This window comes from Triturus cristatus, chromosome 5_2, assembly GCF_964204655.1.
Source record: "Triturus cristatus chromosome 5_2, aTriCri1.1, whole genome shotgun sequence".
Taxonomy (NCBI): domain Eukaryota; kingdom Metazoa; phylum Chordata; class Amphibia; order Caudata; family Salamandridae; genus Triturus; species Triturus cristatus.
This window is the reverse complement of record NC_140588.1, coordinates 310844732-310862094: the sequence shown is the minus strand read 5'-3', so window position 1 is coordinate 310862094 and position 17363 is coordinate 310844732. Positions and strand designations below refer to the sequence as shown.

Here is a 17363-nt window from a genome sequence, read left to right as displayed (position 1 = left end):
CGTCATGATGAATCTGACTGTATTTGTATCTTTTTTACTGTTAATCTTTTTGATGAGTAAACTCTCTCGTGCCATGCGCTCTGCCTTTGCACTGGTGCCATGAGGGGATACCCTCTGGACCCGAATCTGTCTGTCATTGCCTTTTCTTCTTTCTGGTAGGGCTGCGTGATGCTGCAGTTCCTTTTGCTGCTGAGGAATTCCCCAAAGGGGATGCTCCACTTTAGTTTGTGGGGATGGGGGCTGTTGGCATGGAGGATACTATTCCCTGCTGTGTCCTTCCGATACAAGTGGGTTTGAAAAATCCCATCAACTACCCTGACAGATATGTCCAGGATGTCTTTCTGTGTGTCATTCACCTGGTGTGTTATTGTGTGAAAGGTGTGTGGGGAAATCATGTAGTTCTTGTTTAAAACCCTCCCAAATCATAAACAGATCATCAATATAACGAGTCCACATGATTATATGTTTGTTCTATCTCTCATTAGCTTCCACCCACACACATTGCTCCTTTCACCGCCCCATAAAGATGCCTGCATAAGGTGGAGCAAAGCAACTGCCCATCACTGTCCCAATCAGTTGGCGATTCCATATGTTATTGAACAGGATGAAGTTATTCTATAAACAAAATCTGAGCATAGACAATAACATCATTGAACGACCAAATGCGTGTAACGATTTGTTACGAAAGAAGCACCTAAAGGCATGGATCCCCAGGTTGTGGTCTGTGCACATATATAATGACACCACATCCATCCACATCCATTCATGACTCCACATCCAGCGTGACAAGTGTATAGTTAGACTGCCTAGCATTGGTGCCCACAATGGGCAATTACCTTGGTTAATCTTTATAAAGGGATAGGGCATCATCCTATTACAGGAAACATGGGGCACATCACCCTTATTTTTAGACGGGTATCAATGTGTTTATGGCCCTGCTATAATATCTCGCAGTGGGCGTGCATCTGGGGGTTAGCCACTTGGATAAGTACCACCACTGAAGAGCATGTCAAAGCTATTGAAACCCATGATAGCTGTTTCCAAGTCATAGTTATCAAGAATGTTTTTAGTTTATGCATTGTGAATTTTTATAATAATGATTTAAATAGCATACCTAATGCTAGGTTTCCACCCCTATTCAAATTGATCTCCAAATTAATGGAGAAGTCGACACACCTAGGACAATTGATGTATATCTGAGTGGATGGAGATTTCAATGTGCGAATCACCAACAATCAAGGGGTCTCTGATTTAGTGCCCCGTCCAGTCGCCAATATTAATACTGATACCTGCAGTGCGGAACTACCCTCATCAATTGCTTCACTAGATTTGGTGGATGGCCCTGCCACTGCTGGTCTTAGTAATGAAGAGTCACCCACGTGTATGGACAGAGGTAACTCCTCAGTTATTGATGATTTTAATATACCAATCTGTGCAAACCAGACGCTGGGGACTCTATGCCTATATGAGGAGGCTCCTGGCTCTCAGGTGATGGGGGCCTTTGAAGATGTTTGCTCCACGATTTGAGAGGCCCTTCTGAAACCCATACAGACCACATTTAACACCCCCAGGTGTTTTAACTCTGAATTCTCAGCAGCAAACACGGCCCTTCGTTCAGCGCTGAGCTCCAAACCCAGGTACTCAGGGCTGGTGACCCTCCTGTGCAAACAATATAAAACACGTATCACTAAACGCCAGCAGGAACTTTTAATAACAAAGTAGGCAACACTTCTGCGGGCTTCACAATTGGGCAAAAGTAAACTGCTTTGGTCTACTGTATCGGAATTCAAGCACAACTTTAGGGCATCTAGCACCATTGCATGCCATATTACTAACAATACGTGGGAGGGGCAATTGAACAATGCCTTAACCTGAATTTGGTGCTAGGGAACTACACTGTGGCCAAACACTACATTCATGGACCTCTAATCGGCCTTTGATTGCGTGAACAGGATCAAACTATGGCACATCCTTATTGCATGGGGCCTAGCTGTGGCATTGGAGCATTTTCTTGCCTATCTGCATGAGGGTATGAGGGCAAGGGTTCTCAGCAATCAGAAGGGGGAGATGTCGAGTGATATATGCATTCATTTTGGGGTGAGACAGGGATGTGTGTTGGCCTCTCTCCTATTCATCCTATATATCAATGATCTTCCCCCCTCCCTTGTACGCGCTTCACCTGATGTGCCCATTATAAAAGAAAAACTCTTACCAGCTTTACTGTATGCGGATGACTCACTGCTCAATGCAGGTACTACCAGGGTACTGCGTCAGCTAGTACATGCTTTTGTTGACTTTATGGCCTCCTTAGACTTACAGACCATCTTTGCTAAGTTCATCGTTATTTTATTTGGACCTAAGTGCAGATCTATGTCAACTATGGCAATTGGCACCCATCTTTTGACCAGCATCAATATTTTCCCTTACCTAGGCATTTCTTTTTCTGCCCATGGGTGCTGCTCCCTATTGACTAGTGCAGATCTAAGTTTAGATTAATATTACTCTTAACTAATGAAGAAGGTATTTTGAATATTGGGTCTTTTTTTTAAATCCGCCGTAAGTCTATGCTGTTTTAATCTATTGCTCTGCTATTTTGTATTGTTTTATTATGTATTTTATGCATTTTGTATCTGACCTGTTCTAGTAACTGTTTTACTGTCTGTCTTGTACTGCGAAAATGCTGTTATGGAAGCTATAATGCCTCCTAATAATGTTTACTGAAGTGATTTGACCTCAATAGCGCGTAGACGCTGATGTCGTTTGTTTTGTTAAGCTTGTGATGTTGTGCATAAGTGATTTACCACTTGCATTCCATCTCGGCACAGTAGCTGTCAAGCCCATTTATATTTCCAATTGCATGATTTCTTTGCACATTTAATTTGGAAGGACTGTAAATTAAGTAGTTTGTTCTTTTATCACATTACTCACATGGGTCATTAAAATCACTGCGTCATATATGGGTGAGCGGGAACAGTGTGTGATCTTTCTGGCCTGAAAAACTCATAGCTTGAGTTTCACGAGTGTTTGATGTGCCTTTTTGTAACTGTCAGGTCGTAACTGCCAGTTATTTAATTAAAAGTCAAATACTTACATTGTTAAAAATGGCCCTTGAAGCTAGAGCCCGCTCTCTGGCTCTCCGTCTTCTGCTGCAGCGGGTCAATCGTTACAGGCCGGAGTTGTGACAACACGGACGAATCGACCTTTAGTTGAAAAATCTATGTCCACTAATCAGAGGATTAAATGGTATACAAGGCGATGCACTTATCTATAGGACTGGAGCAGCCTGGAATGTGTTTAAACAAATGGAAATCATGCGCATGCCTTTATTGGGTGTCATGCAAAGGCCAGGCCAGCCTCTCAGGAAGCTTTCCTGCTTCCGGGCAATGGCGGCCGTGAGTATTGCCTCAATCCACTGTGTGTGGCTTTCTCGTTCTCGTTGGGTTTCCTTCCGCACAGTTTATCTTCTTATAATCTGTTTCTATTTACTCTGTTCTACCTCAGTGCTAGGCTGCTGTGACACCTTGGCATTGCCCCATATTTGGAGTTCATCTTCTTCACGGTGAGCACCTTCGCCTGTGGAGGAGGGTGGGTCCTTTTCACACAGCACCATTTAATTGAAGAAACTGCCCAGACCTTTTGTCTTTCCAAAAGTCTTTGAAGACTTGGCTATTCAGCCTTTAGACCAGCTTTTCTGTTTTTATATTTACATCTCTCGTTTATGGGGAAGCAGCAGCGCCAAGAAGCCCCAGGGCATTCGAGAGCTATATAAAATTATAAATCAAACCTATGGATTGTTTATCAAAGAGCTTTGCTGTGATTCTCTGCTATGGTCTATCCAGCAAAACCAGACCTAGCACTGCAGGAGCTACATGCAGCAGCGGCGTAAGGCAGGCCCTCTCAGCCAATGCAGCAGGGTGGGTTGGGGGAGAAGCAATCTTGTAGATGGGCCTCTATTCAGCCGAAGGCTAACGAATGTCTCTGAGATATGGGAGTCTCAGGGGACATTCATTGCATTCTGCAGGGACCCGCAATCATTATGCTACACACTCACATGCCGGAAGGCTTTTGTGCAGGAACACTTGATGGTTATATGTCCATTCTTGTCAGACATACAGGTACCACGGCCGTTACATGCAATTAAGCCATTTTCAAAACTTCCAAGAAGGGCTTCTAGTGAATATCTCTTTTGTCCTACATTTTAGCTGACGCAATTACCAAAACATTGATGTTGACTTCCTGCGATGAAAATCAAAAAGGGTACATGCATAAAAAGCACTCAGACTTTCACTAGGTTTCTTCAGATATGTGCCTGAAAAAGGTGCCGGTTGGTATGGCCCATGTAGAAAAAATGGCTGCATTTACAAGGTTTGAGGCAGGGTAGGCATTCACAGCACATAAGCATGGGTGCAGCCGCACATGCGATTACTTATCTCATTTGCACTGAATTATTATAAACAGAGCTTGTCTTTTCTCAGAGAGACAAAATACCAACAAACAAAAGGCAGACAAGGTTGCCAACAGCCTTTAGAAAAAGTGTTTAACCACACTCTTCTTTGCACCTGAGTTGTAGGAGGCTGCTGCAGGGAGCTCCAGCGCCCCTCTGAAGGTCGGCGCCCTGGGCGTGGCTCCAGCTCGCAGTGCTAAAGGCCGGCCCTGATTATAAACATAGTCGCTGTATTGTGGGTACTGGATATCAAACTCCTCCCTGGCCGTCTGGACTACACCACACAACTTGCCACGGTACAAACTGGTTCTCATAGCAAATAAAAACAAGCATTGGCATAGCCAATAGGTCACGCCTTAGGGACCTTGTAAGTGTTTAGCCATGCAGCACATTATCACCCACCAGGCAGATTATGGATCTGATGCAAGCTGGGATCTTAGGGCAGGATTGAAATCTATTGTAGAGCAGGGTTTGGAGAGATTGCAGATAGGGGAAGGAGTAAAGGCAGATCGGGTAAGGGAGTAAAGGCCTTGGGTCTGAGGCAGACTCGATCTTGATCCAGTAGACTCTGGGAAGTCAGAGTTGGCCATGTATTTAAGTGCAGACCAGCGATCTAGTCCAGTCTGGGCATTCGATGCATGCTGTAAGAGACTGGTGCGAGATGAGGATCCACTTCTGCCAGGGGATCAAGTGAATGTGAGAATCCCGCGCAGACTGCTAATAATATGCAGCAGAAATAATCCAGCGCCAGCTGAAAGCCTAGTGGGGCCACAAGAGGCTACAGATCCAATAGCTCGGGAGATCTTGTGCAGCCTGGGTGGCCCACATACATGCATGTAGATCCCGAGTGTCTAGAGCAGCACGACACCGGCTGATGATGTAGTGTTGGTTTTTGTGGCAACGCACGCGACCCTCTCTTTTAACATCAAACATTTACATAAATAAACTTCAGGAGTTTGAGCTCCGGACAGAACTTGTACACGAGTTTTTTAAACGTGAATTATTGTGGAGAAAGCCAACTTCATGCTGACTTTGTATCCCACGCGCTATAAATAACACGTTGACTTTACATGCTGCGATTAAATATTATATTATGAACATTCCTACTTCTTCAATTCAACGTCAATAACATTTGTTTGCAGTCACATTATTGTAAGTGACTATCCTTATGTTTTGAAAGTGAATATTTAATTTACCCTTTACAGCAGAGTTCTCCAAACTGTGGGGAGCGCCCCCCCGGGGGGGGGCGCGACACAATCTCCACCCAAAAATCTCACCTTAGTTTCACACTGTCCCAATCGGTGGGGCACGAAGTGGCCCTACTTCGGTAATTTGAAAGAAAAACACAAGCAGTTTGCTTTCGGTTTCACAGCACAGGAGACTCCGTGCCTCCCACTGCAGCTGAAACATTTCAGCTCTTGAAATTAATCATCTCGGATGATTAGTTCTTCACACACTTAAAGTTTAAGGACTGATCTGAATACTAGAAGGAGGAAGTTTTGTTGGGTATTCTGGAGCACCGTGAGCTCACTCACTAAAGGCTGTAGGGAGCAGTGGATGCGAATTTTGATGCTTGTACCAGATATCCATGGTAAAAGGAAGGTGTTTTTTGGGTGATTGGAGGAAGCAGTGAGATGATATGCAGAAAATCAGTTCCAGCTCTAAAGTCTTTTCCAAAATGGAAGGCAAGGTGTGGGTGGATTTCAATGATCTTAAACAGAAGGGGAATGGGTAATAGAACTGCGTAGAAAGGAGAGCTGAAACTGAATAATTCTAGAATCAGTAGGTTGTAAATTACTTTTGTTTTTGGAAAGAAACTGCATTATGCGACATGTGAGTGAGTCTGTGATTTAGAGGAAGGCAGAGATTCAAGGGTCATTGGCACATAAGTAGTTGTAGAAATCAAACTCGGGTGATTTCACTGTTTATACGGGACATGATGAGCGAGGCAAGGACACCAGACTATTGCCCACAATAATGTTCCTTAAAATAACCTTATAATTACTCTGAGGCACATAGGGGGTTCCCGACCCATCAACAACTGAGTAAATGGGCAAGTTTAAAAAAGAGCCCAAAGTTATAGGTGAATTTACAGTTTCTATAAGATGCTTATATGAATAAGATACAACTTTTGTATTTTATCATTTGCTGTGGTTTCTGCCATTCTTCTTTAAGATACAACTTTTGTATTTTATCATTTGCTGTGGTTTCTGCCATTCTTCTTTTGTAGTAACACCATTCTAAGTTTTCTAGAATAGTACTACCTCACATTGGGGATTGCCTCCACAACATTTTCACTATTACTGGCACTCTTAACTTCCAACCAGCATCTGGACATGAAGAACCACTCCCATTTTACTTAGCTCAATGTGGTAAGACCAAGAAATGGGGTCCAACTAGGGAGCTATGTCGACGTAAACGCTTTAACTTGCTTCATAACCTCCACGTGAAAATCCCACATTAATATCACTGGAAATCTTCATTCATATATTGTTCCTCCACTAGTTGAGACTGTTTTACTCAATATAGTCTTCTGCAAGATGGGCACAGTCATTCTGCCATACCTACAGACAATCCACTGTTATGGGTAAATGATAGGCTGTGGTGAAATTTTAATTACGCCAGAGTAACTTCTGCAATTACGCATTACTCTTGTGATGCGAAAGTACTGAAATTAGGTGATTACGCCAGCTTTGGTAATTAACAGTAATTTGGGGCAATCTTTTCTACTCTCTTCCTAGACCTACTCCCTGTAGGCTCACGCATCAGTTGTGGCTGGTGCAGGTAAGCACGATGGGACGGTGGAGTGGTGCGGGGGAACATTTATTTATTTAATTTGACCTATTCTGCCATCTGTTGACTTCCCCGCCCTGCCGCCCCCCAACGCGCTTACCTGCGACGGCCTCTGCTGCATTTACATGCACTGTAATGCTGCCAGTTCACTGTGCAACTGGAGACAGATCCATTCGATCACCACAAAGTCCGTCAGCCAACATTGCTCTGAAGTAAAATAGGCAACATCATTCAGTTTTTATTAGTTCTATTTTTTTAAACATAAGCCTGACATGTGTCCTAAACTCAAACTCAGGGCTCAGGTCTTTAAAAAACAAGTGGTGGGACTAATAAGAATGAGCAATTGCGCATTGGTGTCACTGATATCACAGAAAGGGATATCGCCACTTCAATTGCTTTGGTAACGCTCAACAATTTGAGAAGGTGCAAAAACAAGTCTGGGACTGAGTGGCTCACTTCCATTCAAAATGTTTATGAAGAGGTTGGTAGGTATTTAACTGACTTGAGGGTACTTACTTGGTAGGTGATGGGGCTGCTCTAGAGAACACTGTCCCATTATGACTCAACTACATAAGTAAAATTCTAGTTAAAACAATATGCGCGCATTTTATCTTGGAAATGTTTTATTTAAACTGTCTAATAAGCTCCTTTCATTTAACCACACCCACTCACAAACCTGCAGTTTACTAAACACTCTTACTGTGTTTAACATTATTTGCCGGATATGGCCTGGGATATCCGAATGGCGGTCGATTATGAGGTGTACCAGATTCCAGAAATTTCTGTCAGGTGGTGGGGGGGCCCGACATTTAAAAAGATTCAGCTTGGGGGGGCTCAACCTCAAAAATGTTCGAATTCCTCTGCTTTACAGTCTGTGGAAATAATTGCTAGGCGCACTGTTTAAGATGTCAGACATCCCGCGCCCCATTAAGAGTGGGTTAAAAGGTTCATACTCTTGTTGCAGGATGTCTTAAAGCTTTGGCTGCTTCCAAGTTCTTGCACTTGGACTTCGGGGGGTTTCTGAATGTAAAATATTGCACTTACACTAACAACAGTGCGCTTAGATTACTATTTCTTTTTGATATAGAGTCTGGAGCTCTGAGTCGCTGTAAAAACCTGGACGGGGTGTCTGGATCGAATACTGTGTACCCCAAAACACCATGAATGCAATCGCCATATGCAAACATTTTCAGAGCACACACATTTTGCTTCTTAAATAAATTATTTCTCAACTGTTCGCTTACTGATTTGTTCAAATGTAAGATGTGAAGTGAGACAATAAGAATCATAATAATAAAGCCCACACTAATGTTTGACACAGCACTTCATATCAGAGGTACTGTTTGTAAGCGCCCTCAAGGAAAGGTCTTAGCATTGCCCAGATTAAAGGCACTTTATTTCCTACAGTGGGAAGGACGGAAGACAGAGTCTAAAGTATCAGACTTGTGATCTGCGTGTTATGGCAGCAAGGGTTTAACTCACTGTGCCATGGAGCTGCATTACAAACCACTTAAAAAGAAGTGTTGATACCACCAATGAGAACCTATTTTACGAGCCTTTCAATAACTAAATATTGAATTGCCTTCAGGATAAATTCACATTGTTTGCAGCAAGTGCACAAACCACAGAGCTACTTTAACAGGACTCCAACCTGAGTTACATCAGACTTTGTAATTAAAACAGTGCGCCACCAAACTACCCTGCATAAAATACACACTGGTGAACCAAACATGGCGTACGCTGTGTTATAGGTGCTGTTTTATTTGAACAGTGAACTGTTTCTTTGTGGTTTTCTCACGCATGGACAGGGCCACTTGGGCTGGGGGGAGGAGCATTGCATACTAATAATGCACGGGCTCAATGTTTGTACTACTTGGCAAGGGTGCTGGTAAGATGGCAGTGTCTGTATTTCTGACCTCTACAGATACAACGGTCATCTTCGTCTGAGCAGCTCTGACTCAGCCTTTTGGATGTCAACGCGCAGGTTTTACCACCAATGAGAACCCATTTTATGAGCCTTACAATAACTAAAGATTGAATTGCCTTGCAGGATAAATTCACATTGGGTAGCAAATAAAAAACCCTCTAAGAATATGACACACACAGGTCAATGCCCGTTGCCATTATTATCCTATTTTCTGTTGTTAGTGATGTATGCTTAGTGTTCCAAAGTGCTATGAAGCTGGAAGGCAGCATGTTGGCACCAAATAAAACACCACCGCAATAGAAGACCCCATGGTTAGGTGCCGCATGGCACCCGCTGGGAGATTTGCATCTCTTGTTCTGTCACCTACACAAGGCCTTCAGCTGTAGACATTGCTCAAAGTTACTACAAATCTGGCGCGCTGTGTTCGACCTGCGCCTCTCTCTCTCTCTCTCGTGTCACCAGGTAATATATGAGCCAAGTTGTGGCGCTTTGCAAGCTAAGCACAATACCTGCCGTGAAATATGGACTTTTCAGAGTATAGGGCGCGGGGAGGACGGAGGGAGGGATTATCCACCCCGTGTGTGATTGCCCACGTGGACTCCCTAACCCCACAACATGCACCATCTGTTTCCAATTACCGGCAACGCGATAATTGGAAGCAGATGGGATTAAAGCTCACTCCCGCGGACCCTAGGCCATGGAACAAACAAGGCGGGACAATCACCCACCTTGCACCAATTAGGTGCTGTGTTTTTAAAAAAACTACCGCGAGGCTGTTTGAAGGAGGAGACACAGCAGAAGCCGTTTGGCAACAATTTGCCAGGATTTCAGATGGCTTGGACTCCATCGATTCCCATCCTGAGACGAAGCGGGATTTGAGGCAAAAACATGAGAGCTCTCCAAGCTAATGAGAGGACATGAGACAAACTATCTCATCCATCCACACTCTGGATTCAGAAATGTTGCCATTAATCAGCCACGCTGACCTTTGAGACACGACCCAGCTATGTTCTATAAAAAAACAAACCTGCATCAGTTGTACATTGGAGAATTGAAGATCTCGAGTAGTAAAGAAATGTACTGTTTGGTCCTGAGGAGAACCCCACACTGAAGAGGGTTCAAAACGTGTCGACTGGGCGTTGTTGATTCCCAAATAAACATTCTGTTTAATGTCACTGTTGTTGTGCATTTTTGCGAAGTTGTCCTTGTTGAAATTGGAAGTTTTTGCAATTTGGGTAAATGCTCAAAGACTAGTAGTCAAAATTGTATGATGTTTGGTGTGGCACTTTGGTCTAAGATGTGATAAAGGTGGTAGGAGACCAAGGGTGGTTGTTTGAGTTGTGTGTATGTGTGGTATGATACCAGTGTGGTAGGAAGCTTGTGGGTGATTGAATTGGTGCAAATGAGATTGATGAGATGAGTCCAGACTGTTGGACTTTTGTTTATTTGCATGTATCTTTAGGAAGTGTGGTGTGTGTTGTAATTTTTGTACATAATTGTTTAAATGTGACTCTCTAAAAAAGATAATAGTGAAAAAGGAAAAAGTATCTAAAATAAAAACTATTAAAAGTTCTGTCTGTCAGTGATAAATGGTCATGCGCAGTGGTATAACCTCTTTAGAAACAATCAGCACTGGCATTTGTATTGTTTTGTTGTGTTTTAAAAAAAGACACATACACAGGCCTATTGTGGGCTAATAAAAAAAAAGCACACGCACGAGCGTGTGTTCACAACTCAAAAGCCCTTACTTAATGCCTCGCAGAGTACGGCATGCGTGCTGGCTCAGGCGAGACCTAATGAGCTTTCACTGCTAGAGAAAGCCATCCTGCATTCCAGGCCATGGAACAAAAGGAAGTGTATATTTTTTTCTTCTTTTTTCTTTTTCTTTTTTCGGTCCACTGCGGCTGCTTACAAATAAGATACTTTTGAACGTAAATGGACATGGTTGGATTTAGTTAATTTGTGAATATGAATAAAAAATCAATTACACTGATATAGCCTTCAACTTCTCACAATGTTTGAACACCCCTGTTACCTGTGAACATTTTTATCTGATTTCGACAAATATTTACTGTGAAAATAGACTTGGATTGGCCTGGAATATAAGTGGGCAATAATTTTAAGCTCTGGCTTTTCTTTCTGAGGCCCAATTCAAAATTGGTATGACTTACTGTTGCAGTACTGCTGACTTACGCCTGAAAGTCAGGAGTGTGCCAGGAGTAGTAGAAGAGTAACTCACACCTACTAATAGCAAAATATGTATGAATCATGCCTATAGTTGATTGTAGAAAACACTGGACTGGACACTTAAAGGGCAGAGTGGGGATTTTGATAGTAAATTACTAGAGAGGACGATTACAAAAACAGGGAGAGGGAATAAATGGCCTTTGCTTCAGAGAAAATGAATTGAAAACTTGACCACCCCTTGTCTACTTTTCCTTTCCACTGTAGACCATGCCATGCCTTGCTCTGAACACACCACCAGCTATTGCACGCCTACCTCCTTTACGGGTCTCATCAACAGTGAAGCATTTTTCGAGCAAATGAGAGAGAAAGGATAGATATAAGCACATATCAGCCACCGACTCAGTGGGCAATGCGATAATGCTTACATACATATTTAGGCATGTGGCATCTTCTGAGGCAGACCACCATGGTCATCCTGCACGATTGAGAACTTCAACTTTAATTTATTATGAAAAATCTTTCTTCATCAGAGTTAGTTTTCTTCACTTTGTACCAGTTACCATGCACAACTATCATCTGGCTCCAAATGTGATTTTTCAAATGACTTAGCAATCCTATCTAATGTGTTAATTTTATGACATTGTATGATGTTTTATCTCACAATGACGGATTCCCTCTATTTAATTTGTAGCTTACTCTAAACCTAGCTTCTTTGTACCATTCCTGTCGTTTTTCCACAGTTGCTGAACATAATTTTTGTGCCATAATTCTACTTAATTCTCCAGGTTATTATACTAGCTTCGTCAGCCAATATATCAAAATTGGAACGATACAGAGAACATTAGTATGGTCTATGAGCAAAGATGACTGACAAATTTATGCAGCACTCCACATTTTTGTCAGCTTTAGTTGCATGTAGGCAGACCCATTGTTTCCAATATGTAAATACACTCAGTGGACTTTGGTTCAGCACCTTGCTAATGATTGGATAGCTTTGCTGTCTATCTCACATCCATGCTCCTGATTCAGGGACTTGCCTTCATGTGTTTGTGTTTGTCGCACTCATAAATATTTTGGTCTCATAGTCTTTTAATTGGATAATATGTCCTTCTGACACTGCTTGCTTCCAGTGCATAGGAGGGAATATTTACTTTAGCTCTCTCCCTGCTCCTACATGTCCACTTCTCTCACACATCTCCCTTCACCCAGCAACCTCTTGCCCTTAGCCCTCTTTTTAAATTTACTTTCATCTGCCTGCCATGCTATCGGTGGATGGCCATCTTAAAACGTTTTTTGACCATTGTAAGTTGGCACCAATGTGTGTGCATGTGCACGAACGAATCTGCAAGGGGCATAAAGGAATGAATGTTGTTCCTTCAAACAATTCCTATTCAAAGATGGCCACACAAATGCATGTGCATCCACAGTAGCCATCTTTAAATGGAATAGGTTAATAAAAAATGCATTCAAAGAGGGCTACTGTGGATAGGTGTGCAATCCTCTGGCTACTTAGAAGATACCTGTTTTTGCAAGGGATGAAATTTGAACTAGCTTGGAAGTAATAAATCAGTTGGGTCGCTGTGTTTAGATTAGTGATTGATATCTAGCATATTTTGTGTCTTATTTCATATTTTATATTCTATTGTTCGACTGTTTCACTAGTATGGGTAATGTGCACAGATGTGTTCTTAAAAACAAAAGCTATGGAAGACTAGGGCCAGCCTGAAACAGGAGGTCAGGGGATTGTAAGCATCAACAGGAGAGTCGGACAATTTGTAACAAAAGCGTTAAAGCCCAGATTTACAAAGGATTTCTGAGGTGTTACATTTTAAAGCTAGGCAACCCAAAGTGCGCTAGCGCATGGAGAGAGCAGAACGGCACCATTTCTTTGCAGGTATGGCATAGTTCTGCTCACTCCAGTTCATGCAATGCAGCACAGCATCTTTGCTTACTAAAGTGTTACCAGACCTGTGCTGTGTACGGTCCTGTTTACAGTGTGGCATTATAAGGGTCATTGGTTTAAACTGCAGTTTGGGGGAACTACTGATGATCCTCCATGTACTGGTTATGTCTATCCCTTCCTGTAACTTGCATATACCCTTTTAACCTTACTACAGCCATTACACAGTTATCTAAAGATTCTGACATTATCCTAGTACCTCTATCCCTAACTATGCACTAGTATTTTACCCTGTCCGTGCCTTAATGCCTTTACCCCTACGTTCAACTTAATACAGATAGTCTGTCTATAGCCTCGTTCTTCTACCCCATTCCCCATTTCCTCTTCCCTAACTGTAGCCAAAAGCCTCTACCCTATTATCTCTTTCCCTGCTTGTACCATAGTACCAACACACTAGTATTTCTATCACTACTTACAAAACATAGAAACTGTCATTGTATATACCCTAATTCCACTGCCCTTACCTATACCCTATTACATTTAAAACACCTATACACTAGTACCCACCTAAACCCTAGTGAACCAGGGGTGTACCATCAACAGATGCCCTACTACCATATACTCACCGGAACACACACACACAAATTGAGTAAACCGCTGGAGTCAAAGTTTATTTATATAGGGATCACAATTTCAAGGATTAGTTATTCATTCCTCCCAACTAATCTTTCACTGATCAGAAAGTTCTTTCTTCTGGTCGATGGACCATTAGTTGAACTAATTGATGGTGATAATAAACATACTTCTAACTTTTCTATTCCTTTAAGTAAATAACCACAGACTCAGGAAAGTTTTAAATATTTATCTAAATTAATTGCATGTGAACCACTTCAAAAATACAGTAAAATCACCATCATTCATTAGGAGAGAAAATTCAATTGATTAATCATCAAACATATACTCCGGACTCATACAATGACAAATGCTCAGAAAGGGAGAGGACAGAGAGAAAAGAACATCTGCAAATAACAAGAAATTATAATTACCAAGAATGGTGTGAAGACCAACCCCCTGGCCAAAGGGCTGGTAAGGGTTACCTGGGATAGGTCAGGCGACAAAGACTTCAGGACAGGATTCGGGACATATAGTAGACCTCTCTAGAACCGACGATTGCGCCGCACCCCTCTCTGACACTCTCTTCCTCCTTGAGATTCTTCCGTGATTTTCTGATTTAACCCAATTAAATTAGGATAGAAAGTTCTGCTTCAGGCTCTGCATTCGATTCTTCATCAGCATCTCTCAGCATCTCTCCCAGAATCAGCATCTCCCGCTACATCGACAGCATCTCTGTCTCCTTATCTCTCGAGCTCTTCTGCTAACTAAATAACTAAAGCTATCTCAATTATACCTTTCGTTCCTCATGTTCCACCCATTATAGTTTCAATATCGTAAAAATACGAAATCTGATTGGTCAGGCAAGGGGGGAAGTTCATCACACCATGATTACATGTCACTTTACTCAGTTCGACCATTGCTCACAAACCCATCCCCTTAAATTTTATTAAAAATGTTATTTCACACCCGCATTCATGTTTCATTTGTAACATTTTTATTAGCAGACTGAATACATGTCCACATTCTTTGAACTTTTCACGATTCGTTCCCAGGGTAGGATACTTTGCGACCTTGGCTTCTATTCAATATTCATGTCATCATTCCGGGTTCACTTCAGTAGACATGCGCAGTCGTCACATAACTCAGTATACTTTAGTTATACATGAGAGGCCCAAATGTGCACTAGTGATAAAGTCAAAAAGACAAATATTAATTTCACGAATAAGTGGTTTCACTGTATACCACCCACCTCTACTCTATTCCCCATTACTTATTAGTACTTTCCCCGCATTAGCATTATTAGAATAGCTCATTTTCGCTTTAGCAAAGCGGATGCCATGCACGCGAGTCTCCAAGACTCGATTTTAGTGCCTTCTGCTCATGCGCAAGAATTTCCCTCCAAGCGACAGCTCGTCATACTACGTAGATGTAGTTGACACATGCGCAGTTAAAATGTCCCCGTTAAAGGAATTCTAGTCCTTCGTTCATGTTATTCACGTTATTGAACACATAAGCAAGCTTCACTAACCCACGTGTTTGTGTGGTGCGCATTAGTTTTACACGAAATACTTTTAGTAACTTGTTAGTTAGTTAAAGGAGCGGATTGCTTCCAAGCAAGTCTCTTCTACGAGTCCTTGCTCCATCACTAGTACCTCTACCACTGCCCTTACCATGGCCTCTTAATGCCTATATATACCTTGCAATACTTCCCCTGCACATATCATTACCCTTCCTATACCTTAGCAGCTATTCCTCGATCTATACCTTAGCACCTCTACCCATGTTTGTACTCTAGCACTTCTTCTCCAACATTAGCTGAGTACCTCTGCCCCTTATTTGGACTATCCCCTCTACTACTTCATGCCTACACCTCAGTAGCTCTACTCCTTCCTACAAACCAGTAACTCTATGCATGTTCTACCGTATTACCTCTACCACTCACAGCTGTTGTATCTGAGCAACTGGATGCTTCCTCTACTGGATTCTAGATTGTGGATTCCAGGAGCAGAAGGCAGGCAGTTGCTGAGAACAGAGGACTTGTCAGGAGTTCTTATACTGAACCTAATAAACTTAATTCACTCATACTTAATGTGTCCTGACTTTTCAAAAACAGCTACCTATATTACCTCTCCCACACCTCTCCATTACACTTTCCCATTTTCCTATTTTTTTCTTGTGCTATTTTCTTGTCTCTTTCTTTGAGTCTTTTTATTTTTATTTTCAAACTTGCAAGGAAAAGATTTTCTTCCTTTTAGATATTCTCCAAAATGGGGTTCCTTCAGGCTGGTGTTCTCAGTTTCGGTTTTTATCCAAATGGACATGGCTTCGGTAGTGATTGGAACCCCAACCTCTAGTGTGCCCAAGTCTTAAAACTGATTGAACAAGCCTCACACTTTCCATAAGCAAAGAATTGCAACCTATGATTCCCATAACCCACACCACTTCCCAACATCAAGCGTGGGACTTGCGTTTGGATGTTGCATGATATTAGAAATTAGTACTGTTCTCTATTCAACCATCAAGAGTACAGACCCTGTTGTATTGAACCCAGTAAGGCTATATTGAAGTGAACATTCACATGAGAATTCAGCTTCCTATCCACTTACGGCACACCAAGGTTACATCCTTTTAAAATAACACAAAAGCCAGGTTAATTAAAAAGAGTATCTGGTTACTAAACAGCTCTTCCTGAAAGCCTTGTTTTAGTAACAGAATGGCTTCAGCTTTCCTTCTTCCTCAATGGTATCTCCTTCCTTGACAATGCGACCAAGCTGGCTTCATTAAAGTCCTCAAATAAGCATTGCCTTTCCTGCAAATATCCTGAGAATTTGACTTGTGCCATCAAAATGTTTCTTAGACTTCTACATTGCAATATACTTATATTCTGCTCCTCACCTGCCTCATGCTCAGTCTTTATGTTGATGATGTAGGATACATGTAATGACTGTGCTCTGTGATACGTTGGTTTGGAAGGAGGCATGTTCTTTCAATATGGCTTCTGGTGGACAGACGTCTGAGATCACCATAACTGTTAAACACGTCTCCAGGATATCTTCCATGGAGGCAGATTCTGCTGTTCAGGTAGGTCCAATAGGAGTTTGTTATTGTGGTTGAAGCAACCAACAAAAAGCCTTATTTATAGTTTGGTTGATGGGATACTGTGTCAAAAACATGATAAATGTCTGGCCCACCAAATTAATAGCGCATTATAGCTCTGATATAGCTGACAGGATATCCGGCACATTTTGACGGAATATTCCATCCGTCAAACTCTAATAAGGGCCAAGTCATTATTATTGTCTATGTGGGACCACACCTTTATTTGAGGTTGAGACATCATTGTACTCGAGAAGTCCTAATCATTGTTACTACTGCTGACACCCTGGTGCTAAGTACATACAGTCCCTACAACATACGTGCCATATTGCAGGTGAGAGCAGAGACGTTTTAAGTCAAGGGCAAAGTGGGCTCTGGCCCAGGGCCCCAGCCTTTATGGG

At 42.2% G+C, this 17363-nt stretch overlaps 1 non-coding gene across 1 annotated transcript; it reads left to right on the top strand.

The window, feature by feature from the left end:
• Positions 1-12146: 12146 nt before the first annotated feature.
• LOC146822916 (U6 spliceosomal RNA) lies at positions 12147-12249 on the top strand. Its single transcript, XR_014962375.1, has one exon. It is a non-coding gene; the product is annotated as a U6 spliceosomal RNA (small nuclear RNA).
• The last annotated feature ends 5114 nt before the right edge of the window (positions 12250-17363 follow it).